Source organism: Lissotriton vulgaris, chromosome 12 (assembly GCF_964263255.1).
Source record: "Lissotriton vulgaris chromosome 12, aLisVul1.2, whole genome shotgun sequence".
In the NCBI taxonomy this organism is placed as follows: Eukaryota; Metazoa; Chordata; class Amphibia; order Caudata; family Salamandridae; genus Lissotriton; species Lissotriton vulgaris.
Window position 1 is genome coordinate 354,188,249 of NC_141700.1, and position 26,805 is coordinate 354,215,053.

The window sequence follows — 26,805 nt, forward strand, 5'->3', positions numbered from 1 at the left end:
GTGCATCGGTGGAGCTGGGTGGTGGGTCCATCTGTGGAGCTGTGTGGTGGGCGCATCTGTGGAGCTGTGTGGTGGGTGCATCTCTGGAGCTGTGTGGTGGGTGCATCGGTGGAGCTGGGTGGTGGGTGCATCGGTGGAGCTGGGTGGTGGGTGCATCGGTGGAGCTGGGTGGTGGGTGCATCTGTGGAGCTGTGTGGTGGGTGCATCTGTGGAGCTGTGTGGTGGGTGCATCTGTGGAGCTGTGTGATGGGTGCATCTGTGGAGCTGTGTGCCTCGGTGGAGCTGTGTGGTGGGTGCATCGGTGGAGCTGTGTGGTGTGTGCATCGTTGGAGCTGTGTCGGTGGCGCTGTGTGGTGGGTGCATCGGTGGAGCTGTGTGGTGGGTGCATCGGTGGAGCTGTGTCGGGGGAGCTGTGTGGTGGTTGCATCAGTGGAGCTGTGTGGTGGGTGCATCGGTGGAGCTGTGTCGGTGAAGCTGTGTGGTGGGTGCATCGGTGGAGCTGTGTGGTGGGTGCCTCGGTGGAGCTGTGTGGTGCGGGCATCGGTGGGGCTAAGTGGTGGGTGCCTCAGTGGAGCTGTGTGGTGGGTGCATCGGTGGAGCAGTGTGGTGGGTGCATCGGTGGAGCAGTATGGTGGGTGCCTCGGTGGAGCTGTGTGGTGGGTGCATCGGTGGAGCTGGGTGGTGGGTGCATCAGTGGAGCTGTGTGGTGGGTGCATCGGTCGAGCTGGGTGGTGGGTGCATCTGTGGAGCTGTGTGGTGGGTGCATCGGTGGAGCTGTGTGGTGGGTGCATCAGTGGAGCTGTGTGGTGGGTACATCTGTGGAGCTGTGTGGTGGGTGCATCAGTGGAGCTGTGTGGTGGGTGCATCGGTGGAGCTGCGTGGTGGGTGCATCGGTGGAGCTGGGTGGTGGGTGCATCAGTGGAGCTGTGTGGTGGGTGCATCAGTGGAGCTGTGTGGTGGGTGCATCGGTCGAGCTGGGTGGTGGGTGCATCTGTGGAGCTGTGTGGTGGGTGCATCTGTGGAGCTGTGTGGTGGGTGCATCGGTGGAGCTGGGTGGTGGGTGCATCAGTGGAGCTGTGTGGTGGGTGCATCTGTGGAGCTGTGTGGTGGGTGCATCTGTGGAGCTGTGTGGTGGGTGCATCAGTGGAGCTGTGTGGTGGGTGCATCGATGGAACTGTGTGGTGGGTGCATCTGTGGAGCTGTGTGTTGGGGGTATCCGTGGAGCTGTGTGGTGGGTGCATCGGTGGAGCTGTGTCGGTGGAGCTGTGTGGTGGCTGTGTCGCTGGAGCTGTGTGGTGGGTGCATCGGTGGAGCTTTGTGGTGGGTGCATCGGTGGAGCTGTGTGGTGGGTGCATCGGTGGAGCTGTGTGGTGGGCGCATCGGTGGAGCTGTGTGGTGGGTGCTTCAGTGGAACTGTGTGGTGGGTGCCTCTGTGGAGCTGTGTGGTGGGTGCCTCTGTGGAGCGGTGTGGTGGGTGCCTCGGTGTAGCTGTGTCTTGGGTGCATCAGTGGAGCTGTATGGTGGTGGGGTCATCTGTGGAGCTCTGTGGTGGGTGCATCGGTGGAGCTGTGTCAGTGGAGCTGTGTGGTGGGTGCATCGGTGGAGCTGGGTGGTGGGTGCATCAGTGGAGCTGTGTGGTGGGTGCATCGGTCGAGCTGGGTGGTGGGTGCATCTGTGGAGCTGTGTGGTGGGTGCATCGGTGGAGCTGTGTGGTGGGTGCATCTGTGGAGCTGTGTGGTGGGTGCATCTGTGGAGCTGTGTGGTGGGTGCATCTGTGGAGCTGTGTGGTGGGTGCATCAGTGGAGCTATGTGGTGGGTGCATCAGTGGAGCTGTGTGGTGGGTGCATCAGTGGAGCTGTGTGGTGGGTGCATCGGTGGAGCTGGGTGGTGGGTGCATCGGTGGAGCTGTGTGGTGGGTGCATCGGTCGAGCTGGGTAGTGGGTGCATCTGTGGAGCTGGGTGGTGGGTGCATCGGTGGAGCTGTGTGGTGGGTGCATCAGTGGAGCTGTGTGGTGGGTGCATCAGTGGAGCTGTGTGGTGGGTGCATCAGTGGAGCTGTGTGGTGGGTGCATCGATGGAACTGTGTGGTGGGTGCATCGGTGGAGCTGTGTGTTGGGGGTATCCGTGGAGCTGTGTGGTGGGTGCATCGGTGGAGCTGTGTCGGTGGAGCTGTGTGGTGGGTGCATCGGTGGAGCTGTGTGGTGGGTGCATCGGTGGAGCTGTGTGGTGGGTGCATCGGTGGAGCTGTGTGGTGGGTGCATCGGTGGAGCTGTGTGGTGGGCGCATCGGTGGAGCTGTGTGGTGGGTGCTTCAGTGGAACTGTGTGGTGGGTGCCTCTGTGGAGCTGTGTGGTGGGTGCCTCTGAGGAGCTGTGTGGTGGGTGCATCTGTGGAGCTGTGTGGTGGGTGCCGCGCTGGAGCTGTGTGGTGGGTGCATAGGTGGAGCTGTGAGGTGGGTGCATCAGTGGAGCTGTGTGGTGGGTGCCTCGGTGGAGCTGTGTGGTGGGTGCCTTGGTGGAGCTGTGTGGTGGGTGCATCGGTGGAGCTGTGTGGTGGGGGCATCTGTGGAGCTCTGTGGTGGGTGTATCGGTCGAGCTGTGTTGGTGGAGCTGTGTGGTGGTTGCATCAGTGGAGCTGTGTGGTGGTTGTATCAGTGGAGCTGTGTGGTGGGTGCATCGGTGGAGCTGAGTGGTGGGTGCATCGGTAGAGTTGAGTGGTGGGTGCCTCGGTGGAGCTGTGTGGTGGGTGCCTCGGTGGAGCTGTGTGGTGGGTGCATCGGTGGAGCTGTGTGGTGGGGGCATCGGTGGAGCTGTGTGGTGGGGGCATCGGTGGAGCTGTGTGGTGGGAGCATCGGTGGAGCTGTGTGGTGGGGGCATCGGTGGAACTGTGTGGTGGGTGCATCTGTGGAGCTGTGTGGTGGGTGCATCGGTGGAGCTGTGTGGTGGGTGCATCGGTGGAGCTGTGTGGTGGGTGCATCGGTGGAGCTGTATGGTGGGTGCCTCGGTGGAGCTGTGTGGTGGGTGCATTGGTGGAGCTGTGTGGTGGGTGCCTCAGTGGAGCTGTGTGGTGAGTGAATCGGTGGAGCTGTGTGGTAGGTGCCTCGGTGGAGCTGTGTGGTGTGTGCCTCTGTGGAGCTGTGTCTTGGGTGCATCAGTGGAGGGGTCATTGTTGCATTGGTGGAGCTGTGTGGTGGGTGCCTCAGTGGAGCTGTGTGGTGGGGTCATCTGTGGAGCTCTGTGGTGGGTGAATCGGTGGAGCTGTGTCTGTAGAGCTGTGTGGAGGTTGCATCAGTGGAGCTGTGTGGTGGGTGCATCGGTGGAGCTGTGTCAGTGGAGCTGTGTGGTGGTTGCATCAGTGGAGCTGTGTGGTGGGTGCATCGGTGGTGGTGGGTGCATCGGTGGAGTTGTGTGGTGGGTGCCTCTGTGGAGCTGTGTCTTGGGTGCATCAGTGGAGCTGTGTGGTGGGGTCATCTGTGGAGCTCTGTGGTGGGTTCATCGGTGGAGCTGTGTCGGTAGAGCTGTGTGGAGGTTGCATCAGTGGAGCTGTGTGGTGAGTGCATCGGTGGAGCTGTGTGGTGGTTGCATCAGTGGAGCTGTGTGGTGGGTGCATCAGTGGAGCTGTGTGGTGGGTGCATTGGTGGAGCTGTGTGGTGGGTGCATCGGTGGAGCTGTGTGGTGGGTGCATCGGTGGTGGTGGGTGCATCGGTGGAGCTGTGTGGTGGTGCATCGGTGGAGCTGGGTTGTGGGTGCATAAGTGGAGCTGGGTGGTGGGTGCATCAGTGGAGCTGTGTGGTGGGTGCATCTGTGGAGCTGTGCGGTGGGTGCCTCGGTGGAGCTGTGTGGTGGGTGCATCGGTGGAGCTGTGTGGTGGGTGCATCGGTGGAGCTGTGTGGTGGGTGCATCGGTGGAGCTGTGTGGTGGGTGCATCAGTGGAACTGTGTGGTGGGTGCATCGGTGGAGCTGTGTGGTGGGTGCATCGGTGGAGCTGTGTAGGTGGAGCTGTGTGGTAGGTGGCACTTTTTATGAATCATTAGTAAAAGAGATCAATGAAATTCAACTAAAACCCATATATAGCAGAAGAGGAGAACGCTCTAGTAACGGGGATTCAGGATTAATGTATTCCTTTGAAGCAAATCGCCAGCAGGTGAAAGGTGTAAAATAGCAATCAGCATAAAACGAAAATGCCAGCAAAAGACTTTATAAAATTCTGTGTGGCCCTGATAAAATAATTAGAGCGTTTAATTATATCATGACCAACAACGGTTATTGTTTCAAGAGCAGCGTGCGAGATGGTTAGGCTGCAATATAAACAAGCCCTTGGCATTGCTGTGGTGGGAAGGGGGGGCAGGGAGAGGCAAGAAGGGAAGAATAGGGGCCGGGAGCAGCAGCCTTTGATGTGCCGGCCGGCCGGCCGGCCGTGCAGTGAATAATTAGGGGAGGAGAAATGCCGGCTGGGGGAAGCTTGAGATGCCTGAGGAAGCTGGTGGCTTTGATGTGCACGCGCTCTCGGGCACTGCAACAAATCGCCGAGATGGTTAAGCTCTGTTTAAGCCACAATATAGCTCGCCAGCTATGCGCATGCGCATCAGCAGGCGAGCCCTAAAAAACAATGACTAGCGCAATAAATAAATACAACCAGAACAATAAATATCATTCCACGGAACAGAGAGGGTGCAGTAAGAACTGGTAACACTCAGCAAGTGAAATAGCAGGTGTGCCTATCACTGTGATAAAAACCACAACAGGAAAGCAGAGAAGCAGGTAAAAAGGTGTGCCGACCACCATGGCATGGAGATTTGAAATATTGGAGACTCGCCATCAACTTACTGGCAAAACAAGTAACATTGGTGTTCCTGTCACCGTAGCAACAGGTAACAAGGAAACAAGCACAGTAAAAATGCTCAGAAAATAGGCAGACAACTTTTAGGGCGTTTGGCGTGCCGACGTGTGTTTCTTGAGGAGATGGATGTTGAATACTCAGAGTGTAAGACGTGGCACATAATCAACTTCAAACATGCTCACTGACATGAAACAGTGATGGAACTGGAAGATGCAGCATTAACCCCTTGCGTGCGGCCCCGATTCTGCACCTGTGCGGCATTTTTTGAAGTGGGCGGGTTCATGACGGCCCCCAGCCGTCATCAGCACACGCCCACCGCGGTGCATGACGGACAGGGGCCGTCATCAGCACCAAAGGGGTTAAGCAACGTGAGAGCCCGCATGAGCTGCAAATGCTGGTAAGAGTAGTTTTCCAAGCCCACAACTGCTGCACTTTCAACAACGCATCCAGAGCACATATAAAGATATACACAAAGGAAATTAAAAGTACTGTGTGAGGCTTCAAAAGCAGTGCTGTGTGTGACATATAATAAAACAAGCCGCCATATTGAAATCCAAAGCGGCCACAAAACACAATCCACAATAAATCCAGGAAATGTCTCCTGTCGGTCGGTAATGTCCTTCACCAGAGCAGGTCCCCAAATTTATGTTGCAGGCATATGTTAAATAAACACCAGCAACAGAGAACTATAGCAGTTGGCTCAAGGTTTATTCAACAGAAGGACCTACGACCAGTCTCCAACTGGTAGTTCCACATAATGACCTCCACCCCGTGAATAAATTCCATAGACCCTATAATCAACTATGCCAACTCCACGTTCTACTCATACATTCTACTGCAGATATGACATGTTGCTATGAACTCCTAACACACCCCTAAGAATACATATATATAACAAATATACAGGGAGAAAACCACTTGGAGTGCGATATTCTCGCTCAGCCCGTTATCTCGATTTGCTAGTCAACTTTTGTTGAGAGTCGAATCAGGATTACTGTTACTACTGTAATGCGGAGGCAGTACTAAATACAACAAGCAATGGCAAACCAAATTGGTCTTGCCTTTGGCTTTGCCAATGGTTGTTAGCCATGCTGCAGGCATCCCTGATGATGATCAGCATGGCTAAAGAAGAAAAAAAGAAAGGATTTACGCAGCTGCTGGGGTCAATTTGAAGGCACTCACACCACCCATGCGGTAGCTAAAAAGAAAACAAAATCCACAAACTGTTTTTTTTTTTACATTTCTTTAAAGCCGGAGGGGAAAGTGGAAGAAAGGGGGGGTAGAAAAATCCGGAAGGCAATGCCGGGGGGGGGGGGGGTGAGGATTTCAGGAGCAACATATGGAAGACTTGGGGATGCTGAAGCGACACGGGGTGGGCGGGGCAACCCAGAAGCAACAAGGTGAACGTGCGAGATGCAGAAGCAACATGGGGGCAATAGGCAACATGGGAGCAATAGAGGGACATTGATGGAACACGAAAAAGCACACAGACAAGCACAACTGGGAGGGGCGCAGGGAGAACCATATGGGGACAGGCACAAGTGAAGTAGAGAAGTGCACGAGGAAAATGACTTAAAAACACATGCACTCTGTGAGAGTTTACACAAAAAGAAACAGAAGTTCCCTGACAGCGAGCACAGACACATACACACATGGTAAAGAGGCAAGGCTCTGTGGGAGGGACAAACAGGAGCTTGACAAGCTCGTCCATGAATAAGACACTGGCAAGTGAGAGTGGCAACGAGATAGCCAATAGTAAGCAATGGGCGGCTACAAGCCGATCTATGTTCATAGTAAGCCACACTATGCCTCGACCTAAAAAGGAGGCTTTTATGCTCTGGAGCACGGGTACTCATAGTATGGCCCGCGGGCCGCCAGCGGCCCAGCAAGCCTTCCCCGGCGGCTCGTGGACCTTGCAGACATCTACCAGTGTGACTCGGAGACTCTGCTGCTCTCTGGGGCCAGCCATAGTCAGAGTGGAGCAGTGGCGCTAAAAGGTGAAATACAACACAGCCTCATTAACACGCACATGGTCTTTTAAAGACCTGTGAAGTGCACGGGTGCGGCTGTGTTTTTTGGCCCGGAAGCTGTCTCAGCTCGGGCACACACAGACAGGGTGAGATGATGTAGAGGGAGGGAGGGAAAGGGAGGGAGACAGAGGGAGAAGGAGGGAGGGAAAGGGAGGCAGAGAGAGGGAGAGGGAGGGAGGGAAAGGGAGTCAGAGGGAGAGGGAGGGAGGGAAAAGGAGGCAGAGAGGGAGGGAGGGAATGGGAGACAGAGTAAGGGAGGGAGACCGGGAGGAAGGGAAAGGGAGGCAGGGAGAGGGAGGGAAAGGGAGACAGAGGGAGAAGGAGGGAGAGTGAGGGAGGGAAAGAGAGGGAAAGGGAGACAGAGGGAGAGTGAGGAAAGGGAGAGGGGGAGGGGGACAGAGGGAGAGGGAAAGGGAGACAGAGGGAGAGGGAAAGGGAGACAGAGGGAGAGGGAGGGAGGGAAAGTGAGGCAGAGGGAGGGAGGGAAAGGGAGGCAGAGTGAGGGAGGGAAAGGGAGGCAGAGTGAGGGAGGGAAAGGGAGGCAGAGTGAGGGAGGGAAAGGGAGGCAGAGTGAGGGAGGCAGAGTGAGGGAGGGAAAGGGAGACAGAGGGAGAGTGAGAGAGGGAAAGGGAGACAGAGACAGAGTGAGGGAGAGTGAGGGAGGGAGAGGGAGACAGAGAGTGAGGATAAGTGAGGGAGGGAGAGGGAGACAGAGACAGGGAGGGAAAGGGAGACAGAGGGAGAAGGAGGGAGAGTGAGGGAAGGAAAGGGAGAGGGAGACAGAGGGAGAGGGAAAGGGAGACAGAGGGAGAGGGAGGGAGGGAAAGGGAGGCAGAGTGAGGGAGGGAAAGGGAGGCAGAGTGAGGGAGGGAAAGGGAGGCAGAGTGAGGGAGGGAAAGGGAGACATAGGGAGAGTGAGGGAGGGAGACAGAGAGAGGGAGAGTGAGAGAGGGAAAGGGGGAGGAGGGAGAGTGAGGGAGGGAGAGGGAGACAGAGACAGAGAGTGAGGATAAGTGAGGGAGGGAGAGGGAGACAGAGACAGAGAGTGAGGATAAGTGAGGGAGGGAGAGGGAGAGGGAGAGGGAGACAGGGAAAGTGAGGGAAAGTGAGGGAGGGAAAGGGAGACAGGGAAAGTGAGGGAGGGAAAGGGAGACAGGGAAAGTGAGGGAGGGAAAGGGAGACAGGGAAAGTGAGGGAGGGAAAGGGAGACAGGGAAAGTGAGGGAGGGAAAGGGAGACAGGGAAAGTGAGGGAGGGAAAGGGAGACAGGGAAAGTGAGGGAGGGAAAGGGACACAGAGCGTGGGAGACAAGAGCGCGGGAGACAAGAGCGCGGGAGACAAGAGCGCGGGAGACAAGAGCGCGGGAGACAAGAGCGCGGGAGACAAGAGCGAGGGAGACAAGAGCGAGGGAGACAAGAGCGAGGGAGACAAGAGCGAGGGAGACAGAGGGAGGGAGACAAGAGCGAGGGAGACAGAGGGAGGGGGAGGGGGAGAGAGAGAGAGAGATAGAAAGAGAGCAAGAGAGCCTGAGTGAGATGTGTGTATGCAGGGTCTGGTGGTTCAGTGGATAAAGGCATCCGCTGCAGGGACCAGTGATCAACCTCATGGTCAGTTTTTTTTGTTGCTCTAGCCCCGCCCCTTCCCCCACTGACCCCACCCCCACTGGTACAGCCCTCGGACACAAACCACACTGTATATTTGGCCCCAAGAGAAAGTTTGTGAGTACCCATGCTCTGGAGAAATGTTTGCTATTTGCAAGTAGGTTACAAGAAAGAGTTTAAAGATAATCTTGGGGGGGGGCGTGGCCAAGATGGCAGAGTGAGAGGACGCTTCTTCTCGCAGCTCCCCGATCCGACTAAACCTGAGCCCTAAAATATAGCTTTTTCTCCCCCCGCCAGAGCTCAGCAGCGCAGGGAGAGGTGGCGTAACCAGACGTGAAGACCCTGGTCTGGAACTAGTCTTAAATTGGCCTCAGGACAGCCCGTCGGATGGCGTTGGAGGTCCGGACCGGGAGTCGGAGGAGGCCGGCCCCCGAAGCACGTCGAGAGGCGACGGAACGACCGCACGCCGCGCCCACCGCCGATCGGCGTGCACCGCCGGAGGAGGTATTGCTCCACCACGCCCGGACGGCCCTGAATACTAGCGGAGTCCGACGGGCCTGCTCCATGGCAGCAGCTGTGGGCAGCGCTCAGGCTTCGGCCTGCTCGACTGAGCACCCGCTGGGAGAGAACTGGAGCAGAAGGGGCATGGACCCGGGGCTCCACGTAGAGTCTTGCATGCCCGGTCCCCTCTGAGGCCCCCCCGGTTTGGTAGGCGAACATAAGGCGCAACGGAGAACCCGGTTGACTTGGAGGTCCCGGAGCTTGCATTGACGCACGCTGACCGACCGACGGCTACTGATTTCGCAACACACGGCACGGCTGGGCTGGAGTGGACGGCAGCAGTGGCGTCCTGAGAGGCCTCCGTCAGCAAACACAACTGAAGGGTTCCGGGACGGTCCGGTGGGCCCCACAGCGCTTACCCCGCCCGGAGCGATCGAGGTCTGGTGGAGACGACAGGCTCGGAGGCGATATCCCAGCGGAGCCCGCGACAACCGGAGAACAGCGGGGCCTACCGGAAGGGTGAGCGATGTAATGGCGCCCGCCGTCGCAGCCGCGGCTGAAGCCTAGTACAGCAGTGCTAGTAGCGCTCTTCTCGGTTGTACTCGAAACTACCGCTGGTGACGACCGACAGTCCCCTACTTAGCCCAGGAAAGCACCCACGAGCATGGAGTGTCGAGCCGAGGAGACGGGGAGAACTGGCCTACACTCGTTCCAAGATGGCGTCCGGCAAAGTCACCAAACGAGGAGACCGCAGTCTCCCCGAAATGCTTAACAGGCCCCAGCAGAGAGGAGACAGGGGGCAACCGTCTCCAAGCTCAGCCGGAGGATCGCAAGGTGTGAGTGGAGGGGAACCGCCTGTCACTAGATCGTTCCTTGAATCGCTGTTTAGCACCCTCAGAGACGATTTTCAGACACTAAAACAGGAAGTGGCGGGTGAAGTTCGGGAGGTGCGTAGAGAGGTGGATGAATTGGGGGAGCGAGTGGCCACAGTGGAGAGCACGAACCATCGTCTTGACGAGGACATCGTGCAGTTGCAACAGGAAGTGTTGCACCTCAGAGACCAGCATCTGGACCTGCAAACGCACAATGAGGACCTTGAAAACAGGTCACGACGAAACAACATCCGAGTCCGGGGAATTCTGTCTACAGAAGAGGGCTCGGATGTGGCTGGTTACTTGAGAGACCTGTTTAGGGCTATCCTGGGCAAACCAGTGGAGTTCCCAGTCCGGATCGATAGAGCACACAGGGTTGGACCGCCACGACGAGCGTCAGCGCCACCTCCGGATATCCCAGCGTTTCTCCCGGACTTCCCACTAAAGGAACGCATCATGGCTGAGGCGCGGAAGCAACCCTCATTCACTTTTCGTGGTCACTCTGTGGGCCTGCATCAGGACTTGTCCGCCATCACCCTCCAGAGGCGGAAATCATTTAAGATTGCCACTGACTTTCTGAGAGAGCATGAAACATCCTATGCCTGGGGACACCCCTTCCACCTCATCTTCAGATGGAATGGCACGATGCACCAACTGAGATCGCTGCAGGAAACATGCGAGGTTCTGGGGATCACGGCGGAGGAGGAAGAAACGACTACACTGAGCCAGAGACGCGGCCCCAGAGACAGCTGGCAGAGGGTATCACGGAGACGGGTGTCCGCCAACTCCAGAAGACCGGACTCACCTACCATTAGAACTGGCATGGCGAATGCAGTTTCCGAGGCGGCCAGAGACACTGCTTCCAATGGTGATGTAGCGCTGACAGCATAACAACGCTCCGGGGGGAGAACACCACAGCCTTACTGATGTAGCAGGTTGGGTCCTGGGAGGAGGGGGGCCATGGGGAGGAGGAAGGAGGAGTAAGTGGCCGGACGTCCACTTTGGTAACTCACCACAGACTTGTTCGCTGGACATGACTGGGACTGAAATTTGTTGGGGTTTCAGGGGTTTGAAGAAGGGAGGGGGAGGACGGTGCTTGGTTGTTTGCATGAGGGGTTTGTTGGGTTGTAGAGGGAGACGGGGAGGGGGGGGGAGGAGGGTAGGTAGTTTGGGAGAAGTTCGCGGGGGTTGGGGGGGGGAGGAACAGGGACCGTCCAGTGCTTTTGATTCATTCGCTCTAGCCTCCCGGTGCTCCTACACGCTATCTGCACCAGAGCCGCCCCTCCTGGGCTGTGACTCACTGCTTGAACTTTGGTTTCACCCACACAGATGACAGCCCTTAAAGTAGTCACCCTTAATGTGAAAGGGTTAAATAACCCTGTCAAGAGGAGGGCAGTGCTATCCCTACTGGAAAACACACATGCAGACATTTGTCTCCTGCAGGAGACTCACCTCCTGGCCAGAGACTGTCAGAGGATGCGCTCTCACAAATTCCCCACACAATTTTTCTCCTCCAACACTACCAAGACAGCCGGGGTAGCAATTCTCGTGTCTAGAACATTTAAAGGGGAGGTCCTACATAAATTTGCTGAACAGAAAGGTAAGCTCCTCGCTTATAGGGTTAAGTCCGGGGGTCTGGTATTCACCATTGGGTCAGTGTATAGCCCCAACGAACACCAAGAACGATTCCTTCACTCGGCCATGGTGGATATCACCACCACCCCAGACAGGCACATAATTATAGGGGGGGACCTGAACATGGTCTTCGATTCTTCCTTGGATAGGTCAACACAGAGATATCCGCAGACAGGGGAAATTTCGCAGGTGGGCAGACGCCAGTTGGAGGAATTAGATCTCCACGATCTCTGGCGCCGTCTCCACCCCACCACCCGAGACTATTCCTATTACTCACACGCACATAAGACCTATGCACGGCTCGACCATCTGTTAGTCACGGGGCCGGTCTGTGACTTGGCCACAGCTTCGGAGATAGGGGTTCTCTCTCTGTCGGACCACACCCCTGTCACGGGGACGTTTCAATTGCCACCGATGTCGCCCAAGCGTGGGGTCTGGCGCCTCAGGGATACTCTTTTGCATAAAAAGACGGTGGTGAAGCACATCCACGACTCAATACGTGATTACCAAACGCACAATGATAATGCTGATACCACCCAGGCGACACAGTGGGCGGCACTGAAAGCAGTGCTCCGAGGGGAATTCATTGCCATCTCCTCCGCGGAGAATAGGGAACGACAGCAAAAGCGGGATGAACTCACCAGTAAAGTGAGAGAGCTGGAACAGGTTCACCAGAAGACGGGAGCTCCCAGAATCTAGAAGCAACTTATAACAGCGAGGAAACTTCTGTCAGCTTTAGATATGGATAGGGCGGAATATGCTACATTACGCTTGAAGCACGCATATTACACAGGTGGAGACAAATGTGGCAAGCTTCTGGCACACAAGCTCAGGGAGGCGCATCAAAGGCAATTGGTGAAGGAGCTATCGATATCTAATGGGGTGTTGGCTACGGAGGATAGCCAGATAGCCGAGGGCTTTCGCAGATTCTATGCTGACCTCTATACGGGCGAATCCCCGTCGGCACAGGCAGAAGCTGATTATTTGGCCTCGGTTGACCTTCCCTCGCTCACTCCAGAACAGGCGGAATACCTCGAAAGGGACATTTGAGTTGAGGAGGTGATTACAGCCATCTCCAGGCTTAAAAACGGGAAGGCCCCGAGCCCGGACGGCTACACATCACTTTTCCATAAAACATTCTGCCCCGTGCTAGCCCCGATTCTCACAAGCCTCTTTAACTCCTTCTCCACTCCTGGAGCTATCCCTCCAGATCTACTTCGAGCAACAGTGTCGGTCATCCCTAAACCGGGGGAAGACCGGACGCAATGTAGTTCCTACAGACCGATCTCTCTTTTGAATATCGATCTCAAGTTGTATACTGGGATCCTTGCGGCCCGTTTGGCACTTCATCTCCCGGGACTGGTGGACCCGGATCAGGCGGGATTTGTCCCCGGGAGGCAAACGGTGGATAACACCAAGAGGGTGGTCCATATCCTAGAGAAAGCCTCCCGGATACCCGGGGAGAGAATGCTGCTAGCTGTTGACGCGGAGAAGGCGTTTGACCGGGTGCAATGGCCATATCTGGAGAAGGTCCTATTGAAAGCGGGTATAGGTGAGAAATTTCGCACCCTGGTGTTCAATTGCTACAAATTCCCATCGGCAGTGGTGCGGGTTAATGGCTGCAGCTCCCAACAGTTCGCGATAGAAAGGGGCACCAGGCAGGGGTGTTCACTGTCCCTGCTTCTATTTGCACTTTATATGGAACCCCTCGCCCAGAGGACTCGCCAAAACCCAAATGCGATGGGAATAAGGATGGGGAGGTATACTCATACCATTAGTCTCTATGCAGGCGACATCATATTGACACTAGCAGATCCAGAGCGGGCACTCCCAGCGTGCATTGATGAATTAGAAACCTTTGCTGCCGTCGCAGGCTTCAAGATGAACATGGGGAAGTCGGCGCCCCTTGACGTTTCGTTGAATGCTGTCACTAGAAAGGACTTGCAGGACAGGTTCCCCATGCACTGGTCTAAAGATCTGGTGCCCTATCTGGGCATACTTCTGGCACCCACATTGCCCGCCATGGTGACCGCTAACTATACCGCCCTAGGTAAGAAAATAAAGGAAGAACTGGGTCGTTGGAGCAAGGGCACCTTGTCCTGACTGGGCAGAATAGCCGCGGTGAAGATGACCATCCTGCCGCAGGCGCTATACCTGTTCCGGGCCCTGCTGCTTCAGCCCCCGAAAGGATGGCTCCAGCAGACTCAGGCGGACATTGCACGTTTCATATGGCAGGGTCGCAAACCCAGGCTCAAGAGGGCCCTGACCACACTGGCTACTGAGGCTGGGGGACTGGGGGTACCGGACTTACGCAAATACTTTCAGGTAGCTCAATTACGCTATCTGGTGGAGTGGAGCAAGTGGGAGTCTGACAAACACTGGCTTTTTCAAGACCAGGCGGTGGCGGGCCGGACTCTGCAAGAGGTGCCCTTTTTACATATGGCACATCGCCCACCCAACTTATACGAGTCTTTTACCACACGAGTCCCGATGAGAGTGTGGGACGCCACCAACGCAATGCATGCACTCACTACCTTCCCTTCGCCGTTCACACCACTGGTTGACAACCCGGATTTTCATCCCGGAATGGAACCAGGGGCTTTGTACGCTGGCGAGCTACGAGATGCAGAGCGCTATTTCACGTATATAGTCAGGACGGCGTCATTTCGTTTCCAGACCTCAGGAAAGAATACCAATTGCCTGAAACGGAACGGTTGCGATACATACAGGTGCGCCATTGGGCGCTGCAGCCACAGGTGCGTGAGTCGGCGGATAGGAAGCTCCTTCCCTATGAGAAATGGCTTGCAACACGCACCTCAGACACAAAACTCATCTCAGATCTATATAAATTCTTGCAGCCTTCCTCCTCTGATCTTTATAACCCTGGTAGGGAACGCTGGGAACGAGAACTGGGGAGATCCTTAAGTCACACGGAATGGGACCACATTTCTTACCGAGCACGCCACTCTGCATACCACAATGGGCTTACAGAAACATTCACTAAAGTATCCACATATTGGTATTACACACCACAGAGACTGCATGAGATGAATCGCAACATCAAGAACACTTGTTGGCGAGCCTGCGGGCAGATAGGCACCCTCACTCATGTTTTATGGGACTGCCCTTTACTGTGCCCCTACTGGAAGGAAGTCCTGGATGAGATTGACTCAAACTTCAATATTGAACTGCCTCGCTTCCCTGCATACGTATTGTTGGGCTTACCCAATGGGCTAATGTATCCTCTGAGGTCTCGTAGAGGGAGGCAAATTGCAATAGCACTGGGCTCTGCCGTGCAAAATATACTTATTAATTGGCGCACCACCACACTCCCCTCCACAACAGGTTGGTTGCATAGATTGTGGCATGTCCTGGGAATGGAAAAGTTGTCACTTATGGTGGCGGGAGAGGTGGAGCAGTTTAATGACCTGTGGCAGCCGTTTCACTCATTGCTTGTTAAGGAATTTACAGAACTTACATGCCCCCGATATCTCCGTTTGCTGAGATTGACTTCACAAGCGGATTCAGATGACCAGCGTGCCTAGGACTGTGGGCAGCTGTGAGGGAGGGGCGGCTTGGGGGGGTTGATGCGGGAGAGAGACCGTAGCACTGGACGGAGGAGGAGAGGGGGGGTTCGAGGGGTTGGGAAGGGGAGGAGGGAGTTTGGGGGGGTTTGTTTATTTTTGAAGTACTTTGTTGCAGCATACGCGCCAAGCATCACATTTGGATGGACGTTACGTTTGCAGAGCCCTTACGCGCTGGTGCGCTACTATATGGTTGTGTCTTAAGCACTGCTTCTTTGTGACAACTGTTCCTTTTTTATTTGTGAATGTCTCAATAAAATGCTTTAAACCTAAAGATAATCTTAGATTTAGTCAGTTTGTGGGATAGTCTAATAATAAGACAAACTATTATTGTTTAACCCAGATCGAGTATTTAGCTTTGAGTCTGAAGTGGCAGTAAATGCATGTCCAAATGAGCACATAGTAACTCTACCGAACACGGCAAATTTGAAATAAATCCAAACTCCAGCCTGATTGACTACGTCCATCATGTGTCACCTTTACCTTTTAAGTCTTCCACTTTCATCACTGACAACTAAGTGGCTGTGGAGGTGACCGCCTATATCAACTGTAGAATACACTATGTGACACAGTTGGTGTAACACTATCAAGGGTAGAAGACTGAAGACTGTATCCTAGAAGGCTTCTTTATAATGTGTACTCAGTACCATAAATGTTCCCTATGCTCTTCACTTGGGCATTTCTTTACTCACACAGGAAATAATTATTTTCTGAACCACCAGGAGGTCAAAATTGTAAGATGTTTTTAGTTCTATCTTGCACCCCTTCAAAATCGATTTCACCAAGTTATGTGCCAAAGCAGTGCATATTGTTATGTCATGTTATGTTATGTTATATTGGTCTTTTATAGCGCACAGCTACTCCAAGGAGTGTCCCGGTGCTTTATTGTAAACCTGTAGCAGAAAACATAACAAGGACCAGAAATCAAAAGAAAAAAATGTATCTAAAGAGTAAAAAGCCAAGTTTTAAGGCCCTTCCTGAAAGCCAACAGATTGGAGGTACTGCGCAGTGCCACGGGCAGAGTGTTCCAGAGCTGTGGCGCCAACAACCTGAAGACCGGCCCCCAATGCGTGCCCTTTTTACTCGAGGGACCACGGCAAGGAACAGAGACTCGGATCTCAGGGAACGGGCAGGACGGTAGAAGGCTAGCCTTTTGGAGATATTTCGCTCCAGAAGCGTGAAGAGCCTTATGGGCCAGGGTCAAGGCCTTAAAAACTATCCGCTTCCGGATAGGCAGCCAATGAAGTGACTGCAGGAGGCCAGAGGTTCTAACTCGCCCGTAGAGGCCAAAAATGGCCCGTGCTGCCGACAACTCCCACAGATCACAGCGGTGGCAGGCTATTCGAGCGCTCCTACGCTACTCTGATCTCTGATCTTATCGCATTTTAAATAGCTCAGCCCAGCTGACCGATAGCGGTGCTGTGCACTCGGTATATTTTTAAAGCCTTCATTTCAGATTACAGCGCTGCGCGCTTGCGTGTGCATTTATGTTGGTTCTTTTTTAATCGTCTTCATGCTGATTGAGAGCATTGTGCCTGTACTAACATTTAGTATTTGGGGAACCTACCTTCATCTTTCTCGCTCTTGACCCCGGTCCGCCCCGGCTGTGTGCCGTTTGAGCGGAGGGTCAGCCCACGAGCGACACTTCCTGCCTGGTCCTGCTCCACTTCCGCCCTGCCTCTACACCGTGCAGGTCAGCGGTCTAGTGGCTCATGGCAACCAGATATATATGGCAACCTGGAGCAAGCGCAGCGGGAGCGCCGACTTCGCACCGAAGTCGCGCACAAGTCAAGATCGTCTGCGCCCGTCCGCGGCCGGTCGGGGCTAGGGGCACGTTACTCTGCCCATTTGCTCACCTATTCCCCAGCAGATCTTCATAGCCTCCAGGGTTCTTGGTCTTTAACTGCTGCCATCCGTTCCTGTATTTCTTCACTTGGCTTGTCCCCCTCTCACGTTCCCCCTCCCCCTTACCACGTTCCCACCAATCCTTCGAGGGGTACTACTGATCCTGCACCCATTAAAACTCTCACAGCTTGTTTTCTTAATACCCGGTCCGCCGTAGCTCACTCGCATGAGCTATCGGTGCTGTTGGACCTTCATGCTCCAGACTTGCTGTTTCTCACAGAAACTTGGTTTCGTGATGATTCCCTCCCCGCCCTTCTGGCTACCTCACCAGCTTCATACTACGACCTACGCTCGGACCGCCTCAACCGCAGGGCTGGGGGAGGTGTAGCGCTTATTGCCCGAGCAGACTTGCCTTTTCAAATTCTCCCTCTGCCTGATATTGCTACGACCGAGTACCTGGCCATTCGTACCACTTCCACTTCCCCTCCTCTTACCTGCTTACTTATCTACCGTCCCCCCCAATCACCCTTATTGTTTCTCCCTACCTTCCTGGAAGTCTTAGCCACAATTGCGATTAATAACACTTCCATTCTGCTCTTGGGTGATTTCAATTTTTGGCCGTCAGACCCTGCAGAGTGTTCTTCCTCTAAGGAATTTTCAGAAACCCTCCGATCTTTTAATTTTATACCCCACATCCACTCCCCCACCCATGCTAAAGGACATGTGCTAGACCAGATTTGGTCCTTGAACTGCCCTGTAAATTCTGTTTCTATTTCACCCTGCACCTGGTCGGACCATCATTTGATCTCTTTCGCCCTTCCCATATACCCCCCGGTCAAACCCTCACTTCCTAAAAACGTTTGGGTCCGGGCCTGGGGACGAGTAGACCCAGGCAACCTCTCTGACTTACTTACTGCCTCCTACCCTTCATTACAGGGGTTATCTACCCTCTCCCAAGTCGCTTCCATCAACCAGTGGCTTACCTCTGGCTGCGACTCTATTGCCCCACTCAAGCGGGTTACGTCTAAGCGGGAGAAGGATGCCAACCTGTGGTTTAATGAGGACCTCAAGACCACTAAATTAGCTGTACGCAGAGCTGAGCGTGCCTGGAGGAGAAACTACTGCCCCCTATTGAGACTAGAGTTTATTAACATCTTGGCCCAGTATAAGCAGGCCATCTTAGGGGCAAAAACAGCTTATTTCTCCTCCAAAATCCTCGCCGCAGAGAACCAATCGAAAGTAATCTTTTCGATTGTGCACAACCTGGCATTCTCTGACAAAACTACACTGAAACCCACTCCTTCACCTGAACTCTGTCACTCCCTCAATAATTTCTTCATCCAGAAAATTTCTACCATCAAGGCCAACATTACTCCTCCCTCTCCTACGTTTGTGGACCCTCAGTGTCCCCCCCCTAAGGGACAACTTGACGCCTTTCCTCCGCTGACTAAGGAATGCCTCACCTCAATAATTCCCTTGGTCAAATCTGGTTCCCCTCTTGACCCCTGTCCCTCCCACATTCTCCGTCACATTTTTTCTTCATGCTCTGATCCCCCTCTTCACCTCCTTAACAGCTCACTCTCTCAGGGTGTGGTGCCCACCCCACTGAAAACTGCAATCATTGTCCCCATCCTTAAGAAACCTGGCGCGGACCCCTCGGTCCCGGCCAACTACCGTCCCATCTCCCTCTTGCCATTCCTAGCAAAGGTGCTCGAGCGCCACGTCACCCGCACCTTGAGCACCTTTGTGGAGATGCATGGGGTCTTAGCCCCCCGCCAGGCCGGTTTCCGCCCCGCACACTCTACGGAGTCCGTGGTACTCTCTGTCCTTGATAACCTCAGGGAGGGAATGGATACCAACAAGACCCAGGCCTTGGTCCTGCTTGATCTCTCAGCCGCCTTTGACACGGTCGATCATACCATCTTACTCTCCCGTGTCAGGGCGGCGGGGATCGGTGGTACTGCATTGGTCTGGTTATCCTCCTTCCTGAGGGACCGCACCCAGGCTGTTCGCCTGGGTGACTTTACTGCGGATTTCCGGAAAGTTCAGTGCGGGGTCCCCCAGGGTTCTTCTCTTTCTCCCCTTCTGTTCAATCTTTACATTGCCCCACTTATTTTTTCTTTACAGCAGATGGAGGTCGCAGTGTATAACTATGCTGACGACCTCCAACTTGTTTTTGATCTGTCCTCCTCTCCGTCTTCTATCTTTAATTTCCAATCTACCATGACCCACATCCGAGACTGGATGAACCACAACCATCTAAAACTCAACCCAGATAAGACCGAGCTGGTGTTGACGGGTGGTTCATCCAGCCCCTGGTCTTCTCTGTTCTGGCCCCCTTCCCTTGGTTCCCCACCTGTCCCCTCTTCCTCAGTAAAAACTTTAGGTATCAAGCTCAATTCTCAACTCACTCTTCACTCCCAGGTCAGTTCTGTGGTGTCCTCTTCCTTTCTCTTACTGCGTACTATACGCAAGGTGTCCCGCTTTTTTTCTTTTCACGCCCTGAAACTGATCACCTTGGCGATGGTCATCTCCCGCCTGGATTATGGCAACGCCCTATATGCCAGTATACCTGCATATAGTCTTAGGCGGTTGCAACAGATCCAGAACCAGGCGGCCCGCCTGGTGTTCAAACTACCAAAATTCCACCATGTCACCCCCCTTCTTAAATCTTTACATTGGCTCCCCGTTCGTGAACGTGTCCAGTTCAAGCTGGCCTCTATCACCTTCCAAGCGAGACTGGGCACGGCACCGGCCTTCATCTCTTCAGAGATCACTCCCTATGTCCCCACTAGAGACCTCCGCTCATCCACCCAGGCCCTTCTTACGGTCCCGCGCTTTCGGAGGAAGAAATGGGGCGGTTTGAAATTTGCGACCCTTGCTCCACTCCTCTGGAATTCCCTGCCCCCTGAGCTTAGAACCTTGACTCTTTACTTCCAGTTCAGAAAACAACTTAAGACTCTTTTGTTTTCTAAAGCCTTTAATTAATTGTTCCTCCCTTAGTCTGAATTGCTCTACTTTACATTGGCCAGTTACCCTGTTTCTGTAAGTTGTAGCGCCATGAAGCCGCTGGCGAACGTGCGCTTAATAAATAATTTTAAATTCAAATTCAAATTCTGGACCACCTGCAGCCGTTGCAAAAGATACTCCGGCAAGCCGAGATAGAGGACATTGGAATAGTCCAGTCTCGAGCCAATTAAGGCCTGAACCGTGCTCTTCCTATGATCTTCCGGGAGCAGAGAAAGAAACTTGCGGAGCATCCTGAGGAGGCCAAGGCATGTACCCGTTAGGCCCAGGATCTGTGATCTCAACGTCAGGCCATTATCGATCTTGATCCCCAGATTCTTGGCAAGCTGGGAGGAGCCTGCTGGAGGAAACATGTTGACAAGCCACCATTCCTGCCAATCTGGGTTCGACCGGCAGCCGAAGAAGAGTACCTCAGATTTATCGGAGTTGCACTTGAGGCTGTTAAGCTGGAACCAGTTAAAAACAGCCCCAAGGCACCCGCGGATACTCTCTCTGTAAAAATCTGCTCCTTTCCCACACGTAAAGAGGAGCTGGGTATCATCGGCATAGGATACGATCTGAGCCCCAAACGACTCCGCCAGTGCCGCCAGAGGGGTCATGAAGATGTTAAAAAGAGTCGGGCTCAACACTGAGCCCTGCGGGACTCGACTCCCAATGGCGGCATCACGGCAGAGCAAGGAGAGGCCCAGACCGTTTGTCGGCGGCAAGCCAAAAAAGATCTAAACCAGCTGAGCACCGTCCCCTCAGACTGATCTCATGAAGTCTGGCGAGGAGACCCTCATGGGGGACGGTGTCAAAAGCCGCCGACAGGTCAAGCATCACAAGCATAGCTTTGCCTCCTGAATCCAGTACCTCCTTGATTGCCTCCGAAACTTCCAAAAGTGCTGTTTCGGTGCTTAAGTTGGTACGGAAGCCGGATTGGGTGGAATGTAGCAAATTGTGGGATTCTAGAAAGTTGGAGAGCACAATATGCGCATGCTTCTCCAAGATCTTAGCAAAAGCGGGCAGGAGAGAGATGGGCCTATAGTTGGCCAGAACCTCAGGATCTAAACCAGGCTTCTTGAGTAGAGGAATGATCATAGCCTGCTTCCAGGCCTGCGGGACCACCCCCCCCCCCCCCCCCCCCCACTCAAGGAAAGGTTCAGAATGGGATTCACCATAGGATTAATGACTTCCGCCACTTTTGCCAAAAATTTGGCAGGGCACGGGTCAAGAGGCGATCCAGATTTAAGTTTGGCCATAAGTTCCAGAGATGATGAAACTGAGAGTGGCGGAAAGTCTGCCAAAACCGGATCCGAACAAGCTGTTAAATCTGACCCACCCTCAGTGCTGGGAGATAATACAGCCACCCTCAGGGGGAAAGAGTCCTGGATCGATTTTATCTTGGTGGTAAAAAAGTTGGCAAGGGCACTTACCCACGGCTCAGAAGGGGCTGCCTGGGTCGAAAGAGTGCGTGGGGCCGTAAATTCCCTCACGATAGTGAAAATCTCTTTGCACAAATTAGAGGCAGTCTCAATCCTCTTTGCAAAGTAACCTTTTTTTCCAAGGAGGATGTCACGATGGTAAGCTTTAACAGACGTCCTGTAAGCAAGCCTGGCCGCGGAATCATACTGTGAGTGCCAAGCCGTCTCTGCCACTTTGCACTGCCGTCGCGATGCCGCCAGCGCTACAGTAAACCAAGGGGCAGAAACCCGTTTGGCTGTTTTTCAGGGGGCCATCACAGGGGCAAGATCGTCCAGCCTGTCCGTCAGCCACACTTGCAGCGACTCTAAATCCCTTTCCAGGTCTCCTGTCATAGGACAGGGATGATCCAGACATGCCTGTGCCAGCATTTCCGGAGTCACCCGATGATACGCCCTAGGTGCTTGACACGACTGCCGAAGAGCAGCACTAGATGTTTTTTTTGCCCCCAACACATAAAATTTGACCAGCCTGTGATCCGACCAGAGCACCGGCATATTATTCTTAATAACTGGTTTCTTCACATTTGAAAAATCAGGACTTTTCCTACTTGATGTCAGCATGTCTGGTAGACATGTGGCAATGTTTTAACTGGTGATAGTTTTAAATTTCATCATAATTAGAATACAGTATATTTCTATTATAAATACAATTTCACGTCTACAATTAAATCAATGTTGGAGAGCTCATCTATGTCCTCACACCCGAGACCCAGCGGGGAATCACAAAAGATATCAGAGTCCATAATAAAGTATCTAGATTTGATGTGTACATGGAGGATGCCCACGAGACAGAACAGTGTGTACTCTTAATCTGATTTGTCGATGCATGTAATAAAATAGACTTCATCCTGACAAGGCGTGAAACAGAGCAAGATCTCCAAAATACTGGGTATCAGCACTGTGGCACCCAAGGACATTTCCTGTACTGGTGCAATAGACACATGGAAGTAAACCAACAAGCACCTGAAAAAGATAAATTATTTGATTCCAGAGAAGGACTTAAAAATGTGATACAATCCTTGGTGTATCTATACTGGACTAAAGAAAGGTGGCCCTGACTGACACACCAAAAACCCAACTAGCCCCATGAAGTCCATACTTCATGCAGTAGCTAGACTCATGTCAGGAGAAAAAAAGCCACTAACACATCACCCCTACCCCACTCACCAGGATCGGATGGCTACCAATCAAAGCAAAATACATTTAAGACAGCCTGCATTACACACAATGCTCTTTACTGGACAACCCCAAAATATCTATTGAGAAAACTGTCTTGGTTGGGAAGGAATCGCACCCCATGGAGCACAGCCACACTACTACTGGAACCGCCACGAATCAAGAAGAAAAGGTCATATACAGGGTCCTTCACTGGAAAAAGTGCCCAGAATTTGGAACTTCCTGCCACCATATATACATACACAGAGGTAACAAACTTCAAGAGAAGGGTCAAAGCTAGATTACTCCAAAGGCACCCAGGCCCAACTGGAAAACGAACCCCCATCCATTTATTAATCCCCAGTGGAATCAAACCCAACACAACCCTAGAGACAACCAGTTACAGACTTTACCACAGAGACTACTAGGGCAAGCATTCTCACGACCTCGCAACACTGTCTCACTTCATGCACGCGGCTGAACTACTACCTAGGACGGAGACCATCCTGTGACCACCGAGGGCTATCTATCGATGTTGTCCACTTTGTAGTGAAGATTGCAACTAATGTATAACATTGTATGCAACCTCTGAAGCTAAGTAGCCATCAATACATTGGTGGGGAACTTGTGTATACTGTACAGCGCTTTGCTACCCTCACGTCATGTACGCACTCCATGAAACTCTTAAAACAACAACAACACCTTCTGCATTGAGGCTCTGAGCAGTTTGTCTGAATTCATGTATAAGAGTTAAAGATGAGAGCTGATCACAAATCAATCTGAGGAAAATGAGCGAACAGGACATGGAATGGGAGGGAAACCGACTGCATTCAAAGGTAAGCAAAGGCTGTGCATTAAGGCATTAGAGAGGGGTACTGGCTGCTTTGTAAGTCTGACTGTGCATGAGGCTGGGATTGGGAACCTAGAGCTACCCATTTGAAACACTGGGAATGATGCGAGGTACTGGTTTTATTGCGGATATGCCACTATGCTCAGTGTTTTGTCCGAATTAACTCCTTTGTATGACACATGCAGGAATGTATGAGGGTAGCCAGGTTTGCACGCAACTGAGAAATAACAATTAGGCTCCCTTCCAAAATTAATGCAGCTCTGCAAGTAAGACTGAAAGTGTGTTTATTAAAAAGTATAGGAATATTAGGAATTGTCCAGATATGCACCCGGTAAAAAAATGAAGAAAACACGTTTTTGATTCATCCTGGGATTGATTAAAAAAACACGTTGTTGCACTGTGTGTTCTTCCTATTCGGTCAGCATTTAATCCAGATCTGCCTTGACGGGCCCAAATATACCAACCTTGGCCTTCAGAACACTAATACTAGAGTTTGAGGATTGACCAAAGATGACATAGGTGGAGCGCTATGCATAGTTTCTCCTGAATTTCTTTTCAGCTTGTTTAAGAGCAAAAAACTTCAAAACGAACCTCACTTTATGCGACTAAACACGATACTACATTTTGCTCCAACTTTATTAACAAAGAAGACTAGTGAACAGGTTAAAACGTAGTAGACAGAATGGTGAACATCTCCATCCTGTAACAGCAACACAGAATGAACCCATCTCTGTTCAACAGAGTGCCTGAGGTAATCTAGTCCTGTCTTGGCTCTATATAAAACAAACATTAAAAGGCACTTTTGATATGTACACACACCACACTGAGTGGGTCGGATATAGGAAGCATAATGACTTATTCCACCAGTTTTCAAAGTGCTTCTGTGCTAGGGTAAAGGTGTGGGTGAGTGGTATGGCGGCATTCCACTCAGAATATTCCCTAGAGTAGGTCTGAAAGTGTGTCTCCACTGCAGTATCTTTATTAAACTTGGGCGGAGTTCACAGAGTTCGGTGTGAAAAAGCTCTGCCGCGCTAGGAGAGTACTTCCATGGCGGAGTGCGTTAGGGTCATGCCCTAGAAGGTCATTTTGAGGACCGGGTGTTTGTCCCGCGCTGTCAAATCATCGCGAAAGGCAGCTTCCTTTCTACTTCTCGGGTAAGTTTTCTACTCGAGCTGCAACTTTCTTAGTGCAAAAGAAAGATTTCTCAATGTGAGTGGTTGCGACCTGACGCAATCACTCGCATTGAGAATTCAGACGGCCCATGTTGAGAAATTTCGCCAGAAGGTTGATTTTCTGCACTCACCAACTAGACCTTTGCGAGCGAGGAAAAAACTAAGCTTCGTGGAGCTGAGTTTTTGGGAGCTCCGCGTGCTCCGCTGAGTGCAGGAAACTCCGCGAATGGAGCGGAGTTTAGCGCCCAAGGTTAATCTTTATGCACATCGGTCACTTCTTTGCCATTTCGGCAGCTCCCAGTCAGCGTTCATTTAAGCACCTGCTAAACCAGTATTCCTTATCTTTTGCTCAGACATGCCTGGGCCACGGGCACACTGGTGTCGGAGAGGGTGGAGGTGAAGGCAGATGATAAAGAAAGTGAAACAGGTTAATTGACTCATTAGAATGACGTAGGAACGCACAGCTGCACATTTGGTCACCATTAAGACAAGAAATGAGGAAGGAGACTTGTAAACATAATGATCTTCTCCAAAAACGTGCACCGTACTGGATGAATTATAAGAAACCAACCACAGGAGTCTTGTCTGCGAAACAGAAAGATTGGAGTGGAAAAGACAAGTCGGGCGCGGGTGGAAGGAGTGGAAAAGAGCAAAAGAGCAGGGAGCAGCAGAGGGTAGGAGGCAACAATAGTCATGGAGGGGGCAACTCCAGCTCCAACGAAAACCTTAACTGTCTCCCGGTGCTTCTAAAAGCTGCTAAAACACCCTAACACTGGGGGGTTTCATTTTAACAGTCTGAGAATTATTAAAGGTAGAGTGACCCAAAAAAGGATTTGAACCAGTGACATTCAATACAAAGAGTGCACAGATTTACCTAACTAACTACCAAGAGACTAAACAATGGTGGCAGGAACTAAGCCTTTTAAACCGTTTTTTGAGACATTTTAAAGCATTTACCCATAGCACAGGTCCTAAAAAAAGAAGTGGGGGAACTAACCAAATTAGGCAGTAAGCAAGTGACATCACGGCGCGTAACATCACATGTGGCATCACAGGAAGTGGCATCAGAACCCATGACTTCACAGAAAATGACATCCGATCTTAAGACTTCACATATGTTTAGCAGGTCGATTATGAGTATATTTGAGCGCATTACAATAGTCAACAAATCAGATTTTGCAATGGGGTTGAGCCAAAAAATTGACGCCACTTGACAAAATCTGGTCACCAAATTATACATTTGTTTTTTTAAACCCTGCCACAAACAAATTCGCAACAAGGAGAAACGTGGCACTAAATCTGTTCTGCCTATTTGCCTTCAAAGTCTGAATTTTAAAATATCTCATGGGATTAAGGCACCTGCTGCAGAGTTTTTTGTGTGGCAGCTAAATCTCAGGGAACAATATTAATAGTAAGATAACTCTATAGGCTAACATTTGTTGGAGAGATCTGTGTTTTGTCTAGTTCCAGTTTTGAATCAAAGTAGCAAAGAGGGATAATACGTCTTCTGCAAAACACATTATGTAACATACAGATGACAGATTTTTATTTTATGAAAATGGGTAAATGTGCTTTTAACTCCGAGATCCTTTTGTTACTTGTGGGTCATAAATTGTAATCCTTAAATATAGCACAATGAGCTATGAAGGACATATGGCTCCTACACCTTGTAAACCTCACTGTCTTATGTACACATCCGGTTCACTAATGTACAAACATGATGTATTATCAATGTATAATGTGTGCGTGTGAAGTAAAGAGCTCTGACACCATGTATTGGGATGAGTAGTGCTAAAGTGCTATAAAAGAAATAAAATAAAATAGTGGTATTTAAATTGTCATTTGTTTAAATACTGGGACAGACCAACACATCTGACATTCTTAGAATGCATGCATAGCTCTTATATATAGGGACTGAACAAAGTCAAAAGCATGGCTTTCTTAAGTTCCTGTGACGTAATAACAAGATGTGAGCCTTTTTTTCTCCTCCACTGCATCTAGGTGTGAGGCACCATAAAGCTCCGAGCCAGGATACTCCAACAAAAGGAGGTCTGATGGCCCTTCAACTTTGTCTTTAGTTACGGGCGCAGCTACAAACTGGTAAGCCCCCTCCCTGCCTGTACGTTGCTGCTCGTAAGGAAAGGAGACAATGTGCAGGCACTTCTGAAAGTCTCCTGTTGTCTGAAAATTACACTGGGACAAGTAGATGGCATCCACTCTGGGAAAATAGTGG

General features: G+C 52.1%; 1 protein-coding gene across 7 annotated transcripts in view; it reads right to left on the reverse strand.

Moving 5' to 3' along the window:
* PHKB (phosphorylase kinase regulatory subunit beta) overlaps nucleotides 1–26,805 on the reverse strand; it is a 1,358,073-nt gene that overhangs the window by 46,192 nt on the left and 1,285,076 nt on the right. The window lies entirely within an intron of this gene.